A 14,977-nucleotide genomic window follows, 5' to 3' on the forward strand; every position below is an offset into this window, starting at 1 on the left:
TTACGAGTAATTAATTCGAGGTTATGGTGAAAGTCGTCTGATGCGGTCGGGCGGATACCGCGAAGGCGTCGCAGCTAAAAAGGCGGGGCGCGACAATAAATAATCCGTCGTAATAAATTGGTCATATAAATGTAAATAAAGAGAGCCGGAAAAACTACACCAAAGCAATCTCGTCGGCGCGCACACGAAATCCCTAAAAAGGCGATATATTTGACGGGTATGTTTATTCTGGTCTACGTCATTACGAGCAGTGATGAACGACGCTAATAACTCTCCCCCGCTAGACCCACGAAATCTGGAGTCAGAGAATTGCAGTCCTCCCCTCTCCCCAACACCCCGTAGACGCCGCTCCGCGGCACAGAACCCACTCGTCTATCCCACTGACGCGCAATTTTCAATTCTGGTTTTCTGTTGAAACTAAACCAATTTCGAGCTTCCGTTGTCTTCCTTTGATCTAATATTAGAAAATGTTATCATAGTGTAAAAAAAAACACCACATATTTATAGCCTATTTTGTAGATATAATTAAAGACAAACACATTACTGTGATAGAATCGTCAGACATTGTCGAGCCTAGATTGAGCATATAGAGCCGATTTTCAGTAATGGTGCTCTTGAGACGCTGTCTGCATCGAGTTCAAGGTAAGTAGGTAGTAAGAAAGATAAGATGGTTTACCGATGTGATAGCGAAACCAATGCGAAATGAATGAACTCCCCTGGTGATCGGGAAACTCCTTAATTGAATTTATAAAAATTACCATTGAGATGTCTTTATGTATAGTGATTAATCAATATGCGAACCACAAGAACAAAACTTGGATAGTTAAAAATATATTTTTAAACGAGCAGTGCCAACATAAAATGACCAGGGAGCTCTCGATACGGAATTGGATAATTTTTTGAGATATCTATCAATCAGTTATAAACCGACCCAGTTGCACACCCACCTGACAAACTCTGACTCTCAGTTTTAACGTTAAGTTTAAAGATCAGAGACCACGAATATCGAATCAAAATACTGAATTTACTAAGTACGTTGTAAGTTATATATTGGAGAGACTAAACGTCCTCCAAATATACGATTTGAAGAATACAAAAAACACACACGGAATGGCAAATGGCAACTTTAAGTTACGATTTCGTAACGTCTAAGAAAGAAAACCAGGTATGACGTCCATAGTGGACAATTGTGCGCTTGAGAAAATAATATAAATAAGAAATAAGATAAAAAAATGTTGAGCCGTGGATAACCTACAATTCAAAAAATATATCTTTAAATTTACTCCGTCAATATGGATTGCTTAGAAAACTCTACACAATTCGTGAAATCATGAGCTCCAACCTTAAATTATCAATGTCTAGAAGCTGTCATATGCTGACTCAGTTTATGGCCCAGGTTTAACGACGGATAGTGGCGGGCTCCAGAAATTCCAAAAAGCTTAAAATTTTCTCTCGAAAACTGGTAGATTGTGTAAAAAAATAATGTAAAATTAACAATGAAATAAGAAAATAATATAAATAAGAAATAAGATAAAAAATGTTGAGCCGTGGATAACCTACAATTCAAAAAATATATCTTTAAATTTACTCCGTCAATATGGATTGCTTAGAAAACTCTACACAATTCGTGAAATCATGAGCTCCAACCTTAAATTATCAATGTCTAGAAGCTGTCATATGCTGACTCAGTTTATGGCCCAGGTTTAACGACGGATAGTGGCGGGCTCCAGAAATTCCAAAAAGCTTAAAATTTTCTCTCGAAAACTGGTAGATTGTGTAAAAAAATAATGTAAAATTAACAATGAAATAAGAAAATAATATAAATAAGAAATAAGATAAAAAATGTTGAGCCGTGGATAACCTACAATTCAAAAAATATATCTTTAAATTTACTCCGTCAATATGGATTGCTTAGAAAACTCTACACAATTCGTGAAATCATGAGCTCCAACCTTAAATTATCAATGTCTAGAAGCTGTCATATGCTGACTCAGTTTATGGCCCAGGTTTAACGACGGATAGTGACGGGCTCCAGAATTTCCAAAAAGGCCTGCTTAAAATTTTCTCTCGAAAACTGGTAGATTGTGTAAAAAAATAATGTAAAATTAACAATGAAATAAGAAAATAATTTAAATAAGAAATAAGATAAAAAATGTTGAGCCGTGGATAACCTACAATTCAAAAAATATATCTTTAAATTTACTCCGTCAATATGGATTGCTTAGAAAACTCTACACAATTCGTGAAATCATGAGCTCCAACCTTAAATTATCAATGTCTAGAAGCTGTCATATGCTGACTCAGTTTATGGCCCAGGTTTAACGACGGATAGTGGCGGGCTCCAGAAATTCCAAAAAGCTTAAAATTTTCTCTCGAAAACTGGTAGATTGTGTAAAAAAATAATGTAAAATTAACAATGAAATAAGAAAATAATATAAATAAGAAATAAGATAAAAAATGTTGAGCCGTGGATAACCTACAATTCAAAAAATATATCTTTAAATTTACTCCGTCAATATGGATTGCTTAGAAAACTCTACACAATTCGTGAAATCATGAGCTCCAACCTTAAATTATCAATGTCTAGAAGCTGTCATATGCTGACTCAGTTTATGGCCCAGGTTTAACGACGGATAGTGACGGGCTCCAGAATTTCCAAAAAGGCCTGCTTAAAATTTTCTCTCGAAAACTGGTAGATTGTGTAAAAAAATAATGTAAAATTAACAATGAAATAAGAAAATAATTTAAATAAGAAATAAGATAAAAAATGTTGAGCCGTGGATAACCTACAATTCAAAAAATATATCTTTAAATTTACTCCGTCAATATGGATTGCTTAGAAAACTCTACACAATTCGTGAAATCATGAGCTCCAACCTTAAATTATCAATGTCTAGAAGCTGTCATATGCTGACTCAGTTTATGGCCCAGGTTTAACGACGGATAGTGGCGGGCTCCAGAAATTCCAAAAAGCTTAAAATTTTCTCTCGAAAACTGGTAGATTGTGTAAAAAAATAATGTAAAATTAACAATGAAATAAGAAAATAATATAAATAAGAAATAAGATAAAAAATGTTGAGCCGTGGATAACCTACAATTCAAAAAATATATCTTTAAATTTACTCCGTCAATATGGATTGCTTAGAAAACTCTACACAATTCGTGAAATCATGAGCTCCAACCTTAAATTATCAATGTCTAGAAGCTGTCATATGCTGACTCAGTTTATGGCCCAGGTTTAACGACGGATAGTGGCGGGCTCCAGAAATTCCAAAAAGCTTAAAATTTTCTCTCGAAAACTGGTAGATTGTGTAAAAAAATAATGTAAAATTAACAATGAAATAAGAAAATAATATAAATAAGAAATAAGATAAAAAATGTTGAGCCGTGGATAACCTACAATTCAAAAAATATATCTTTAAATTTACTCCGTCAATATGGATTGCTTAGAAAACTCTACACAATTCGTGAAATCATGAGCTCCAACCTTAAATTATCAATGTCTAGAAGCTGTCATATGCTGACTCAGTTTATGGCCCAGGTTTAACGACGGATAGTGACGGGCTCCAGAATTTCCAAAAAGGCCTGCTTAAAATTTTCTCTCGAAAACTGGTAGATTGTGTAAAAAAATAATGTAAAATTAACAATGAAATAAGAAAATAATTTAAATAAGAAATAAGATAAAAAATGTTGAGCCGTGGATAACTTACAATTCAAAAAATATATCTTTAAATTTACTCCGTCAATATGGATTGCTTAGAAAACTCTACACAATTCGTGAAATCATGAGCTCCAACCTTAAATTATCAATGTCTAGAAGCTGTCATATGCTGACTCAGTTTATGGCCCAGGTTTAACGACGGATAGTGGCGGGCTCCAGAAATTCCAAAAAGCTTAAAATTTTCTCTCGAAAACTGGTAGATTGTGTAAAAAAATAATGTAAAATTAACAATGAAATAAGAAAATAATATAAATAAGAAATAAGATAAAAAATGTTGAGCCGTGGATAACCTACAATTCAAAAAATATATCTTTAAATTTACTCCGTCAATATGGATTGCTTAGAAAACTCTACACAATTCGTGAAATCATGAGCTCCAACCTTAAATTATCAATGTCTAGAAGCTGTCATATGCTGACTCAGTTTATGGCCCAGGTTTAACGACGGATAGTGACGGGCTCCAGAATTTCCAAAAAGGCCTGCTTAAAATTTTCTCTCGAAAACTGGTAGATTGTGTAAAAAAATAATGTAAAATTAACAATGAAATAAGAAAATAATTTAAATAAGAAATAAGATAAAAAATGTTGAGCCGTGGATAACCTACAATTCAAAAAATATATCTTTAAATTTACTCCGTCAATATGGTTGCTTAGAAAACTCTACACAATTCGTGAAATCATGAGCTCCAACCTTAAATTATCAATGTCTAGAAGCTGTCATATGCTGACTCAGTTTATGGCCCAGGTTTAACGACGGATAGTGACGGGCTCCAGAATTTCCAAAAAGGCCTGCTTAAAATTTTCTCTCGAAAACTGGTAGATTGTGTAAAAAAATAATGTAAAATTAACAATGAAATAAGAAAATAATTTAAATAAGAAATAAGATAAAAAATGTTGAGCCGTGGATAACCTACAATTCAAAAAATATATCTTTAAATTTACTCCGTCAATATGGATTGCTTAGAAAACTCTACACAATTCGTGAAATCATGAGCTCCAACCTTAAATTATCAATGTCTAGAAGCTGTCATATGCTGACTCAGTTTATGGCCCAGGTTTAACGACGGATAGTGGCGGGCTCCAGAAATTCCAAAAAGCTTAAAATTTTCTCTCGAAAACTGGTAGATTGTGTAAAAAAATAATGTAAAATTAACAATGAAATAAGAAAATAATATAAATAAGAAATAAGATAAAAAATGTTGAGCCGTGGATAACCTACAATTCAAAAAATATATCTTTAAATTTACTCCGTCAATATGGATTGCTTAGAAAACTCTACACAATTCGTAAAATCATGAGCTCCAACCTTAAATTATCAATGTCTAGAAGCTGTCATATGCTGACTCAGTTTATGGCCCAGGTTTAACGACGGATAGTGGCGGGCTCCAGAAATTCCAAAAAGCTTAAAATTTTCTCTCGAAAACTGGTAGATTGTGTAAAAAAATAATGTAAAATTAACAATGAAATAAGAAAATAATATAAATAAGAAATAAGATAAAAAATGTTGAGCCGTGGATAACCTACAATTCAAAAAATATATCTTTAAATTTACTCCGTCAATATGGATTGCTTAGAAAACTCTACACAATTCGTGAAATCATGAGCTCCAACCTTAAATTATCAATGTCTAGAAGCTGTCATATGCTGACTCAGTTTATGGTCCAGGTTTAACGACGGATAGTGACGGGCTCCAGAATTTCCAAAAAGGCCTGCTTAAAATTTTCTCTCGAAAACTGGTAGATTGTGTAAAAAAATAATGTAAAATTAACAATGAAATAAGAAAATAATTTAAATAAGAAATAAGATAAAAAATGTTGAGCCGTGGATAACCTACAATTCAAAAAATATATCTTTAAATTTACTCCGTCAATATGGATTGCTTAGAAAACTCTACACAATTCGTGAAATCATGAGCTCCAACCTTAAATTATCAATGTCTAGAAGCTGTCATATGCTGACTCAGTTTATGGCCCAGGTTTAACGACGGATAGTGGCGGGCTCCAGAAATTCCAAAAAGCTTAAAATTTTCTCTCGAAAACTGGTAGATTGTGTAAAAAAATAATGTAAAATTAACAATGAAATAAGAAAATAATATAAATAAGAAATAAGATAAAAAATGTTGAGCCGTGGATAACCTACAATTCAAAAAATATATCTTTAAATTTACTCCGTCAATATGGATTGCTTAGAAAACTCTACACAATTCGTGAAATCATGAGCTCCAACCTTAAATTATCAATGTCTAGAAGCTGTCATATGCTGACTCAGTTTATGGCCCAGGTTTAACGACGGATAGTGGCGGGCTCCAGAAATTCCAAAAAGCTTAAAATTTTCTCTCGAAAACTGGTAGATTGTGTAAAAAAATAATGTAAAATTAACAATGAAATAAGAAAATAATATAAATAAGAAATAAGATAAAAAATGTTGAGCCGTGGATAACCTACAATTCAAAAAATATATCTTTAAATTTACTCCGTCAATATGGATTGCTTAGAAAACTCTACACAATTCGTGAAATCATGAGCTCCAACCTTAAATTATCAATGTCTAGAAGCTGTCATATGCTGACTCAGTTTATGGCCCAGGTTTAACGACGGATAGTGACGGGCTCCAGAATTTCCAAAAAGGCCTGCTTAAAATTTTCTCTCGAAAACTGGTAGATTGTGTAAAAAAATAATGTAAAATTAACAATGAAATAAGAAAATAATTTAAATAAGAAATAAGATAAAAAATGTTGAGCCGTGGATAACCTACAATTCAAAAAATATATCTTTAAATTTACTCCGTCAATATGGTTGCTTAGAAAACTCTACACAATTCGTGAAATCATGAGCTCCAACCTTAAATTATCAATGTCTAGAAGCTGTCATATGCTGACTCAGTTTATGGCCCAGGTTTAACGACGGATAGTGACGGGCTCCAGAATTTCCAAAAAGGCCTGCTTAAAATTTTCTCTCGAAAACTGGTAGATTGTGTAAAAAAATAATGTAAAATTAACAATGAAATAAGAAAATAATTTAAATAAGAAATAAGATAAAAAATGTTGAGCCGTGGATAACCTACAATTCAAAAAATATATCTTTAAATTTACTCCGTCAATATGGATTGCTTAGAAAACTCTACACAATTCGTGAAATCATGAGCTCCAACCTTAAATTATCAATGTCTAGAAGCTGTCATATGCTGACTCAGTTTATGGCCCAGGTTTAACGACGGATAGTGGCGGGCTCCAGAAATTCCAAAAAGCTTAAAATTTTCTCTCGAAAACTGGTAGATTGTGTAAAAAAATAATGTAAAATTAACAATGAAATAAGAAAATAATATAAATAAGAAATAAGATAAAAAATGTTGAGCCGTGGATAACCTACAATTCAAAAAATATATCTTTAAATTTACTCCGTCAATATGGATTGCTTAGAAAACTCTACACAATTCGTAAAATCATGAGCTCCAACCTTAAATTATCAATGTCTAGAAGCTGTCATATGCTGACTCAGTTTATGGCCCAGGTTTAACGACGGATAGTGGCGGGCTCCAGAAATTCCAAAAAGCTTAAAATTTTCTCTCGAAAACTGGTAGATTGTGTAAAAAAATAATGTAAAATTAACAATGAAATAAGAAAATAATATAAATAAGAAATAAGATAAAAAATGTTGAGCCGTGGATAACCTACAATTCAAAAAATATATCTTTAAATTTACTCCGTCAATATGGATTGCTTAGAAAACTCTACACAATTCGTGAAATCATGAGCTCCAACCTTAAATTATCAATGTCTAGAAGCTGTCATATGCTGACTCAGTTTATGGTCCAGGTTTAACGACGGATAGTGACGGGCTCCAGAATTTCCAAAAAGGCCTGCTTAAAATTTTCTCTCGAAAACTGGTAGATTGTGTAAAAAAATAATGTAAAATTAACAATGAAATAAGAAAATAATTTAAATAAGAAATAAGATAAAAAATGTTGAGCCGTGGATAACCTACAATTCAAAAAATATATCTTTAAATTTACTCCGTCAATATGGATTGCTTAGAAAACTCTACACAATTCGTGAAATCATGAGCTCCAACCTTAAATTATCAATGTCTAGAAGCTGTCATATGCTGACTCAGTTTATGGCCCAGGTTTAACGACGGATAGTGGCGGGCTCCAGAAATTCCAAAAAGCTTAAAATTTTCTCTCGAAAACTGGTAGATTGTGTAAAAAAATAATGTAAAATTAACAATGAAATAAGAAAATAATATAAATAAGAAATAAGATAAAAAATGTTGAGCCGTGGATAACCTACAATTCAAAAAATATATCTTTAAATTTACTCCGTCAATATGGATTGCTTAGAAAACTCTACACAATTCGTGAAATCATGAGCTCCAACCTTAAATTATCAATGTCTAGAAGCTGTCATATGCTGACTCAGTTTATGGCCCAGGTTTAACGACGGATAGTGGCGGGCTCCAGAAATTCCAAAAAGCTTAAAATTTTCTCTCGAAAACTGGTAGATTGTGTAAAAAAATAATGTAAAATTAACAATGAAATAAGAAAATAATATAAATAAGAAATAAGATAAAAAATGTTGAGCCGTGGATAACCTACAATTCAAAAAATATATCTTTAAATTTACTCCGTCAATATGGATTGCTTAGAAAACTCTACACAATTCGTGAAATCATGAGCTCCAACCTTAAATTATCAATGTCTAGAAGCTGTCATATGCTGACTCAGTTTATGGCCCAGGTTTAACGACGGATAGTGACGGGCTCCAGAATTTCCAAAAAGGCCTGCTTAAAATTTTCTCTCGAAAACTGGTAGATTGTGTAAAAAAATAATGTAAAATTAACAATGAAATAAGAAAATAATTTAAATAAGAAATAAGATAAAAAATGTTGAGCCGTGGATAACTTACAATTCAAAAAATATATCTTTAAATTTACTCCGTCAATATGGATTGCTTAGAAAACTCTACACAATTCGTGAAATCATGAGCTCCAACCTTAAATTATCAATGTCTAGAAGCTGTCATATGCTGACTCAGTTTATGGCCCAGGTTTAACGACGGATAGTGGCGGGCTCCAGAAATTCCAAAAAGCTTAAAATTTTCTCTCGAAAACTGGTAGATTGTGTAAAAAAATAATGTAAAATTAACAATGAAATAAGAAAATAATATAAATAAGAAATAAGATAAAAAATGTTGAGCCGTGGATAACCTACAATTCAAAAAATATATCTTTAAATTTACTCCGTCAATATGGATTGCTTAGAAAACTCTACACAATTCGTGAAATCATGAGCTCCAACCTTAAATTATCAATGTCTAGAAGCTGTCATATGCTGACTCAGTTTATGGCCCAGGTTTAACGACGGATAGTGACGGGCTCCAGAATTTCCAAAAAGGCCTGCTTAAAATTTTCTCTCGAAAACTGGTAGATTGTGTAAAAAAATAATGTAAAATTAACAATGAAATAAGAAAATAATTTAAATAAGAAATAAGATAAAAAATGTTGAGCCGTGGATAACCTACAATTCAAAAAATATATCTTTAAATTTACTCCGTCAATATGGTTGCTTAGAAAACTCTACACAATTCGTGAAATCATGAGCTCCAACCTTAAATTATCAATGTCTAGAAGCTGTCATATGCTGACTCAGTTTATGGCCCAGGTTTAACGACGGATAGTGACGGGCTCCAGAATTTCCAAAAAGGCCTGCTTAAAATTTTCTCTCGAAAACTGGTAGATTGTGTAAAAAAATAATGTAAAATTAACAATGAAATAAGAAAATAATTTAAATAAGAAATAAGATAAAAAATGTTGAGCCGTGGATAACCTACAATTCAAAAAATATATCTTTAAATTTACTCCGTCAATATGGATTGCTTAGAAAACTCTACACAATTCGTGAAATCATGAGCTCCAACCTTAAATTATCAATGTCTAGAAGCTGTCATATGCTGACTCAGTTTATGGCCCAGGTTTAACGACGGATAGTGGCGGGCTCCAGAAATTCCAAAAAGCTTAAAATTTTCTCTCGAAAACTGGTAGATTGTGTAAAAAAATAATGTAAAATTAACAATGAAATAAGAAAATAATATAAATAAGAAATAAGATAAAAAATGTTGAGCCGTGGATAACCTACAATTCAAAAAATATATCTTTAAATTTACTCCGTCAATATGGATTGCTTAGAAAACTCTACACAATTCGTAAAATCATGAGCTCCAACCTTAAATTATCAATGTCTAGAAGCTGTCATATGCTGACTCAGTTTATGGCCCAGGTTTAACGACGGATAGTGGCGGGCTCCAGAAATTCCAAAAAGCTTAAAATTTTCTCTCGAAAACTGGTAGATTGTGTAAAAAAATAATGTAAAATTAACAATGAAATAAGAAAATAATATAAATAAGAAATAAGATAAAAAATGTTGAGCCGTGGATAACCTACAATTCAAAAAATATATCTTTAAATTTACTCCGTCAATATGGATTGCTTAGAAAACTCTACACAATTCGTGAAATCATGAGCTCCAACCTTAAATTATCAATGTCTAGAAGCTGTCATATGCTGACTCAGTTTATGGTCCAGGTTTAACGACGGATAGTGACGGGCTCCAGAATTTCCAAAAAGGCCTGCTTAAAATTTTCTCTCGAAAACTGGTAGATTGTGTAAAAAAATAATGTAAAATTAACAATGAAATAAGAAAATAATTTAAATAAGAAATAAGATAAAAAATGTTGAGCCGTGGATAACCTACAATTCAAAAAATATATCTTTAAATTTACTCCGTCAATATGGATTGCTTAGAAAACTCTACACAATTCGTGAAATCATGAGCTCCAACCTTAAATTATCAATGTCTAGAAGCTGTCATATGCTGACTCAGTTTATGGCCCAGGTTTAACGACGGATAGTGACGGGCTCCAGAAATTCTAAAAAGCCTGCTTAAAATTTTCTCGCGAAAACTGGTAGATTGTGTAAAAAAATAATGTAAAATTAACAATGAAATAAAATAATTTAAATAAGAAATAAGATAAAAAATGTTGAGCTGTGAACTTACTTACTAAAAGTTAAAAACCAATCAGCAGCCTTATTTGTCTAAGAGGTTTGCCTTGTCTTTTAAGGTGCTAATTAGTACTAATAAAAGAAAAAAAAAACAGTTGCCTAAATATACGATGGGCATGCGTGTGTCATTTTATTGCCAAAATATAGATATTTTAAATGTTTGTTGGCGGGTGGTTTTCTATTCGTCAGTAAGTTGTTAGTTGGATTAAATTATAAGATTTCTTTCTTTTTGATTAATGAAGACACAATGACAATAACAAAGTTCGAAGTTATTCAACACTGAAACATTGTCCCCCACACATTCAAATTAAACCGTTCCCTCGTCTTCAGCAGTCGCCGCGAGGTTCTTGACGGGGAACAGAAATGCAAATGTCATCAAAAGTCGCGCCGAACTATTTAAAAAGCATTTTATTTAATCAGCAAGCGATATCAAGTCGGGCGCACCGTTTTGTCCACGGGCCGAGTTAAAAATAATTACCCACGAGATTGCGGTTTAAAAGTTGGTCGGAGCGATGCGTAATGTCGTTACAGAAACCCGCGTGATTTGAAAACTTCGGCCCTAATGCACTTATCGATCAAATTTAATGTAAAAGTTAACCGGAAGGAAAAAAATCGTAGCCGATGTATTAACCTCACGTTTGAATTGTTTCACTTGCCATTAGGCCCTACCGCGAGCAGCATGTTCTCCGCTGTATCGTTTTGCGGTAAGTACGACATATTTGGATTCCGGCCCTGCATTTCCGTGAGGATGTACCGGGTCCATTTATGAATTTTAAAAAAATATCAAAATAACGCACCAGATACTCACAAAAATGGTTTGAGTCCACTTACATACTTTCAAATATTTATATTTGTTATAAATATAAATATGTAGTTTCGTGAACAAGCAACAACTTTCGTATTTTAAATATATTAGCAATAGTATGAATTATCCGAAACTTTCTATAAATACGTTATAACTAATAACATGTCTTACCGTTTCTGATATATTTTAAATGTTATGTCAAAAATGACAATTGTCAAATATATTTATTTCGCCGACTGAGAGCCTTTGTTATATATTTGGGGTTGATTTCCTTATAAAAGTGAGAGGGAGATAGGGTGACCAACAACCAATATTAAAAATTTGAACACAAAATCTTTTTTTTTACAATCGAGCCGTAAAAAAATGGCACATACTATTTACTGCCACCTGACAATTTTCAGCAAGCAATTTTAGTTAACGTATGAAGAAAAAGTCAGAAACTTGGATTCAGGTGGAATCCGGAGCATTTGTAAATACATATACCGTGTATGCATATAATATAATATTTTTAAAATATAAATAGGAAAAAATATAATATAGCAGTGTATGCAAATGTCTTTAATTATTTTTAGATATTTTTTACAGGTTCCTGTATTCTTGCAGTGTTAGTGACATCGTTTATTTGTGGGGCGTGCTGTAGCTTGGCGCCATTCGAACAGGAAGATCCGTCTACTGTACCGTACCGCGCGGTCTCGAAAATCGTCAACTCGAATCCCGTCGATCTAGTGGTTTGCGTGTTCCTTACCGCGAGCTACTCCGTGTTTCCGACACTACTCTCCAAAGAACGACAGGTTGTCTACCTTCTCTACCCCGACAAATCGCCTCGCCCTATGGATATCGGGAATCGTCGCGAAGCTTTCAACGACAGGAAGCTGTACGTAGCGTTTCTCGACGACGACGCATCTCTAGAAGACAGCTTCGCCTCGATCTCGTCCCTGTTCTTTTGGAAACCCAAAGACAAAATATTAATCGTGCGAAAGGGACTTGCCGAGCAGGCCGTGGATCGATTCTATCGAACTTACGCCACGGACCACTGGACCGTCAATGTGTACTTTCTGAAAGATGACGGGGCGGTTATGTTCCGTGACGTTTTGACGAACGGCCCTACCGTTTTATTGCCTGATAAATTTTACGACGTCGGTCGTGATTTGAACCACCGCGCCGTTTTGATCGCGATGTTTCCCGGTGTCGCTGCGGAACCGCACCAATGGGGGAACAAGACGAGGTACATGCGAAGGGACGGAATGACGTCGGAAATAATCGTGGGGAGCGTGCGCGGTAGGTTCGAGTACGTGTCGCCCGACGACGGTGACACTTTCGGCAATGCCAACGCGACCTACATCGGAGGCGTCCTGAAACAGGTTCATTCGGGCGCCGCTCACGCCTCGTTCAACAGCAGGTTTCTGATGGACGAGTATAGATCTTTGGTAGGGACACTTGCGCACCTTTCCTATCTTTTTACTTTCGAAAATATCTGCGCTCGTATAAAAATTTTATATCTCGGTAGCTACAATTTTTGTATTTGCGGTTTCCGTCTATCACATACGCTGCTCGGGATATTTGAAAAAATCCATATTGAAATCGCTATTTCCGGGACTGTCAAGACGCCATGACGTCATTGATTATTACGGCGCACTGCATGGTTTCAGAAAAAACTTAGTTTCTCGAAAACCATTTACTATTTTCAAAAAATTCTTGAACCAGGACGCGTGGAAAATCCAGGGTTATAACCTCTACTTCGAACAATGATTGTATCATATACAGGGTGTGCCGTTTATGGACAAAAAATCTAAAATATCCTAAAAATTTCCGGTTTTGTGGCTGAATTATTGGCGATAAATGCAAAACCTTTAAAGATGGGATAATTTTATTTGAACAGTATCGTAAACCGTATCGTGAGAATTTCAAGTTTCGTCAATTATACAGGGCGCGAGATATTTGAAAAAATATAGATTTCGCTGAGCATTTCTTCTTATTTATTACGTCTATCCGGCCCGTGAACTTGGCACCCGAGGCGAAATCATCAACACTAACCAAAAAAAAAAATGGGGAATATAAATTACATTATTAATTTTGATATAAATCGGGAGCCAAGTGCACCAGTAGGCCATACGAGTTTTCCTTATTCCAGGTGGATTTCACGTACCCACACGATCGCGACGAGCTTGTGATAATGGTGCCCGTGGCGGAACCCGTTCCGCAAGACGTGACCTCGATCCTGCCGCTGGCCGTCACGATATCGCTGTTCGCGACCCTCGTTGCCTACGGTATTTACTTAAAAACGACCGGCCTGTCTTATTCGGAGGTGTTGCTCGAAATAGTGCTCGTCTCGACCGGCAGATCTGCCAGGCAGTTCGAGTCTGCTTGTTTCCGGGCAGTTTTTGTCGCTACCGTGGTGCCGACGTTCGAAATATCGAGCTACTTTCAAGGCCAACTGGTCAGTTTGTTGAGCGTGCCCCGCAAACCCGACGAAATCAAAACGCTGCGGGAGTTTGCCGAGTCCGGCATGCCGCTATACTCCTGGACAGAGTTCGGTGTCACCCTCAACGCGTCACTCGAAAACGGCGTAAAGGAGAAACTGATGCGCAACCTAAAGTACGTCGAACACGACGCATTCGATGAGGGCGTGCGCGGCTGCGCGCGCCACGCCTACGTAACGACGTCCAAAATGGCGAATCAGCATTTCATGTACATCGTCACCAAGTTGAAAAAAAAATGTTACTATCAGATCGAGCAACGGACCGTTCCTATACTGATGTCATTTATCGTTAATTACGGCTCTCCGCTGACCGACGTCTTCGACGTCAACATCCTGCGGATGATCGAGGGGGGCATCCAGGAGTACTGGGAGAAACGCTACGACGCCATCTTTAGTTTGTCGGACGTCGACGCGAACCCGGCGCCGAAAAAAATCGCCCTCCGGCCGTTGGCGTTCGCGTTCGGTATGTTCGGCGTCGGTTTGGGAGCCGCGACGGCCGCGTTCGCCGTAGAAATAAGCCTTCGAAAAATTAAATCCACAAGGAGCGCCATCTAAGACGGCGGAGGCGAAGCGCGCGGTACAAAACGCTTCTCATAGATGGCGATGTTGATAAGCGGGAGCAGAGGATTTTCCACCAACGATCAGCACCGCCAGCGTCGTCATTTAAACATTATTAACTGAAATCTATCATTCCAGTATGAATTTTTATGAATTTTTGGACATCGGTTCTTCTCACAAAGTTTCAACGTATTTATACTGACTATGCGTCTTTTACCCATGGAAGTGTGCAAGTGATCAAGAAGTGTGCTTTATGTGGTGTAGCACTTTTTTCACTGCACCGGCAAAGTAGAAAAATTCGCCATTAACAAAAAAACATTTCCTTTTTATTCTGATGATTTGAGCACCCGCATTTAGTTT

The sequence above is a fragment of the Cylas formicarius genome, unplaced genomic scaffold (assembly GCF_029955315.1).
Source record: "Cylas formicarius isolate icCylForm1 unplaced genomic scaffold, icCylForm1.1 PGA_scaffold_8__14_contigs__length_24414737, whole genome shotgun sequence".
In the NCBI taxonomy this organism is placed as follows: domain Eukaryota; kingdom Metazoa; phylum Arthropoda; class Insecta; order Coleoptera; family Brentidae; genus Cylas; species Cylas formicarius.